The sequence below is a fragment of the Lactuca virosa genome, chromosome 8 (assembly GCF_052849685.1).
Source record: "Lactuca virosa cultivar CGN04683 chromosome 8, Lactuca_virosa_CGN04683_v6, whole genome shotgun sequence".
NCBI lineage: Eukaryota > Viridiplantae > Streptophyta > Magnoliopsida > Asterales > Asteraceae > Lactuca > Lactuca virosa.
Window position 1 is genome coordinate 283,835,845 of NC_136433.1, and position 6,235 is coordinate 283,842,079.

Here is a 6,235-nt window from a genome sequence, read left to right on the forward strand (position 1 = left end):
ATTATGATTAATTATGAAATGAAGTGTAAGTTTTGTTGGAATGAGGACCAAGTAAAACATAATTGCACAGTCAACTACAGTATCAGAATACACTGCTACTTCTAAAGTTGTAATCAAATATGATTGGATGAATAAGTTCATTCAAAAACTAAGTTGATTCGTTCCGTTCAAGGATAACCTATAAATCTTTTTTGACTTTAAGAGTACACTTAATCAAGATAAGAGACTCTAAATCACATCTGAACACCAATCGTATTCTCTAATATATTTAAGAATAAAGTTAAATATGGAGATGATAGTATTCACAAAATTCACACCAATTAAATTTAATCAGACCCATTAATAAAGTCTTTCTTTTAAGTTAAGCATGAGTGTGTCACACTTGAGTTGTACGACTTTGTTATTCTAGAAATGGGATTTGATTTGGATTTAGTATTTGGATATGTGAACATTTTAACAACACTATTATATTGTTTTGATATATTGGATATGATCTTCACATCAATACTTGTTGTGTTCTATATTAACATCTTTAATCCATCAATAATTTAATTATTATAAAAATTCATAGTCGGTCATGATTATTGGAGCAATTATGAATTGAAGACTAATATGAATTGGATTGGTTAACTCTCAAAATATGAAAGTGGGCAATGGGTTGCAACCAGGATTCATAGGTACTTGTCAGAGAACTGGTATTTGACTGACATATAACAAGATCATGTCATGGATTGCTATCATGAGTGATACTTGATAAAAGGTACTATCTTTGTATCCTTAATACCTGAGATACATAGTTGGACTTAAGTGTAGGGATTTCTATACTTTGATGTGGTCAAATGTTGATCCTTAATCGGGCAGTTATAAAGGCCAATATTAGGTGTGGTATGAACTATGCAAGAGACTTATGTAGTCAATCTGAATTTGTTCCTCTTATGTGTTGAGAGCTAGACATCAAATGTGCATTACCCAAAGTTGAACACCAAATGAGATTGACTACGATCCAAGTCTCAAGTTCAACAGGATGTTTGTAACAAAGGCATAACTGATAAACTTACCTTATACATCAATTGTAGCTTTGAGCTATTGGGAATTGGATGTTGATGAATGGCATTCTTTGTATTGTGTTATTAGGGACAGTGAAATGTTGCTAGATGTTCACCACTGTCCATATCAATCTATGATGAATCTTGTGCAAGTGAGAGATTGAAAGATCTTTGTGCCTAAGAGTCATTATAGAATGATATTTGTTTATGACATATGATCTTATAGGTTCACACCTTATAGCAAGTTACTTCTAATTGATTATTTATTAAAGCAATTTGATTATTAATAAATATAATCAACATTTTTATATAATTTGAGAATTATTATTTTATGAAAAATAATACTTTAACAACTAATTAGGAAATTATTATTTCTAGGAAATGATATTAAAAGAGAAAAAAAAACTAGTTATATTCATAAGGTATAAATATATATCTTATGTATAACTTTTTTAGGCACATGGAGTAAGTGATTTAGTTGAAATATAACTAGCTAGTTATGAGTTGGAGTGAAAAACATTCCATGGCCCTACCACCATGGTAATATCGTCAATCTCTTCCTCTTGGAAGAGATTGTGTGTTAGTTTTATGTCTTACACTTCCTTTATTTTATTTGGTGTCATTCTTTCAATTAATAAGGGTATAGTCAATGGTTCATGAACGTAAGTATAAAAGCAAGTGTTTAGAGAAAATTTTGGCTAGTTTTTCTATATCTTTTCTTTCCTCTTTGGTTGCCAAAATGGTAGGCTCCTAAACCCTCCCCTCTCATTTTTGTCTTGCAATTTGGTGTGAGATTTAAGGGTTCATAAGTTGCTTCTCCTTAAGGCTTATTTGATATAAGTCTTAATGGCTTAAGAGCAACTTAATACAAATGAAGAGTAACATTTTGAAGTAGTTTACTCTTGCTTGGTGGATACTTCTAAAGAAGCTCTATTTTGAGTCTTTTGTCATCTTTATCAACTTACAACCTCCCGAGAGGAATCACAGTCTTCAAAGGTTGTAGCTCTTTCTTTATTTCTATGGTTGTATTAATCTTTTCATACTTTGCTAAATGATCCTTGATGGGTTAAAAAAAACTTTAAAATTTATTTTATTTTAAAGCTTCTGTTGTTGTTATTAGCATTTTTGGGAAAACGATTTGGAATAAAACTCAACAAGAATTTTGTTCATGATTGGTAAAGTTACATGATGTAATGGATAATCATTGTAGATTGTTGTTTGAAGAGAATTTCACGAAGAGTAGAACAAAACGAATTAACGGTAATCAGTAAAACCCGATTTAATATAGGAAAACATTTACAGTTATAATATAATCAAAATCAAGATTTCAGTATCTGAACAACTCAAAGTTACATCGTGAAAAAGGAAGTGATGTGTGTATGTGTTGCTACATGAGACCACCTCCATGGCCTTACCCAATAACTACCTTTTGTGACACTCTTGTGATGCTTCTCTGAATTGTCGGCAATACCCTTGCATGGAGTTTAACTCTCCATTACCATAATTACGTAGCGCTTTTTCATTAGCTAGGATCAAGGGTTATTGTTATGTCACTAGTCCCTTACTTTTAGCACTTCCATTACTATTTAAATATTATTTCATTGTATTGCACGACAATGAGAATTATCAGTAAAAGTATTTATGTTTTTTATTCTTATTTCTGTGGGAGATTAGCCATCTCAAATTGGCCCCATCTTGGAGATTGTCCATCTCGAATCGGTCTCTATCAGGAAGCATCACTACAATATTAGAAAAGCTTCGAAAGCTTGAGAATAGATCAAGAATTTAATTCTATTGAAATCAAAAATCCAAGTATCAAAAATCAAGCAACTCAGTTCTCTAAATGAAATAAGAAATGTTGTAACGACGTAAATTTTCAAACAAATTTTTCATTTTTAAACACATTAATTTCTCATTTCACAACCTCAAAAACACAAATATCCAAAATGACAATCATATCACAATGTAATTCACAATCCCAGAATCGTAAAAACATCTTCCGCCAGTGTGTACAATCATGCCGGTGCCTTGCCGCGATCCTCGGAACTACCTGAAACACATAACACAAAACACGGTAAGCATAAATCTTAGTGAGTTCCCCAAAATACCACACACAACTCATCAGCCACTCGAGGCTATAACTCAATAAGACTCTCCGGTCAATGTGTCTCAGTGGGACCCTCCGGTCCCACCACTCAGATGGACCCTCTGGTCCCTCAACTCAGCAGCTCAATATCATACACAGTAAGCATATCACATAACAAATAGCAGGATATCTCAATACACAACTCAATCACATAAGACCCTTTGGTCACACATAAAATTACAACACAAGGTAAGTATAGTGAGAAGACTTACCTCGTAAGCTAGCAAATGAAAACCTCGAACTCGGAATCTCGAACTCTACCCACCAGTCTAGCCTCCGCCTAGCACACATTAATCATCCCTAATCAATATTGGCTCTCAAGAAGTAGACTAACCCTTTCACACTCACAGAAGGGTGAAAAGACCATTTTACCCCTCCATAGGCTAAATAGTCCACACTTTTAACCAAACCCTAAAAGTCAACAAAAGTCAACAGCAGGGAGTACGTTGCGCATACTCAGTCTCTACGTTGCGCCTACTCGGCTGCCATGCAGGCATCGGGGATGCTCGACCCCTACGTCGCGCGTACTGGGATTACGCCCAGCGTACGCCCCAGTTTCCCTCTTCTCACATTTTTGGTCTTAAGCAGTTAAGACATAGGCTCATATCTCAGATCTGGACTCTCTAATGTCTCTTAATCCATAAATTCATCGACTTTAAGCCTTTGCATGGCTGATTAGGCACCATCCTCCAAAATATACACTCTTTTGTCTCAAGGATCTCATAACTCATGCATGGAGTGATTTCACCAACCAAGATTGGATTTTTATGACATAAAACTACTCATCCACTCAAAAGGGGTTGGTCCTAGTCTCTGGAGTTCAAGATCTCATCAAGACTCCACCTTTTTGGGACAAAACCCTAAAATGCTCAAACAACATGTTCATTCATAACAAAGAAAAGGCAAAGTCTGAAGCTTTATACCTCAATAAGAAGCTTCCCACTCTGATTTGCTCGGATCTAGAAGCTTGGACTCCAACTCCTCCTTCTTCAAGACCTTCTCTTCTCTTCAAAACCACACAAACACTCTCAAGGCTCAAACACACACACACACACACACAAGCTCTAGAACAGAGGTTAGGGCACTCTTAGGGTTTTCTTTCTAGGAATGGTGGCCAGAAATGAGGCCATCATATTCCTTATATAGGGGGCTCACCCCAAATTAAGGTTGCATTATGGGCCTAGTACTCCCAGCGTACTAGGTGGTCTCCACGTCTCATGCACGCTGACGAGTACGCTAAGCATACACCTCAGGTACGCCTCGCGTACTCATTGTCATTCTTTTATAATAAGGGCCAAAAATGACAATAACTCAATAGATCAAGGTTCTCGAAGTATACCTGGACTCGGGATGTTACAATTCTCCCCCACTAGAATCAGACTTCTCCCTCGAAGTCATGCTCCTCAAATAGCTCCGGATGTTGCTCCCGCATCTCGGACTCCGGCTCCCAAGTCATCTCGGACCCTTTCTGATGTTGCCACTGAACCTGAACCAGGGGCACCTTTTTGTTCCTCAAAACCTTCACCTTTCGATCCATAATCGTGATCGGTCTCTCGATATAATTCAGGCTCATATCCACCTGAATGTCCTCTAGTGGTACTATTTCCATCTCATCGGGCACACACTTCCTCAACTGAGACACGTGGAAGGTGTTATGGATCTGGCTCAACTCCGCAGGTAGCTCCAGGCGGTATGCTACCTTAGCCACTCTAGCGGTCACCCTGAAAGGACCGATGTATCGGGGCCCCAGCTTGCCCCTCTTCCTGAACCGTATTACCCCTTTCCACGAGGATACCCTCAGGAGAACGAAATCTCCAACCTGGAACTCGAGTTCGGATCGTCGCCTGTCCATGTAACTCTTCTGGCGACTCTGAGCCGTCAGTAACCTCTGTCTGACCTGCTGAATCTGCTCAGTCGTCTTGAGCACTATCTCAGTGTCACCCATCACTCCGCCCTACCTCTCCCCAACAGATGGGGGTTCGACACCTCCTCCCATAAAGAAGCTCAAAAGGAGGCATGACGATACTGGAATGGTGGCTGTTGTTGTAAGAAAACTCAGCCAAGGGTAGGTATGTGTCCCAACTTCCACCGAAGTCCATAACACATGCTCGAAGCATGTCCTCGAGCATTTGAGTCGTCCGCTCACTCTGTCCGTCTTTCTGTGGGTGGTAGGTTGTGCTAAAATGCAATCGCGTACCCAACTCCTCATGGAACTTCTTCTAGAATTTGGAAGTAAATCGCACATCCCGATCGGACACTATAGATATCGGCACCCCATGCCGAGCTACCACCTCTCTCACATATATCTCTACTAGCCTCTCAACAGAAGAGCTCTCACTAATAGCAAGAAAGTGAGTGCTCTTCGTTAACCGGTCCACAATCACCCAAATCGCATCGACACCCAGCGCGGTCCCCGACAACTTGGTGATAAAATCCATAGAAATTTGTTCCCACTTCCACTGGGGAACCTCCAATGGTTGCAACATGCCATGAGGACGCTGGTGCTCGGCCTTAACCCAGCGACATGTCAATCACCTCTCAACTACCCACGCAAAGTCCCTCTTCATACAGGGCCACTAATAATCTCTCTTCAGGTCCAAATACATCTTAGTGGCCCTGGGATGGATCAAGAATCTCGATCTATGTGTCTCCTCCATCAGTGTACGTCGAGCTCCGCCCGTATAGGGCACCCAAATCCTCCCCTGAAAGGTCATAAGTCCTCGGCTGTCCGTCACAAACTCGGACACTTGCCCAATCACTCGCTCTCTCTTGTGGTTCTCTGGTCTCACGGCCTCCGCCTGGGCCTCTCGAATGATATCTAAAACTGGAGTCATCACTGTCATCCTCATGCACACGTCTCGGATCGGGGTACTATCTGCTCTACGGCTCAGGGCGTCGGCTACCACATTAGCCTTGCCCGGATGATACAGGATCTCGCAGTCGTAATCTTTCACCACATCCAACCAACTCCTCTATCTCATGTTAAGGTTGGGTTGATCCATACGATACTTTAAACTCTTGTGGTCCGTGTATATGGTACACC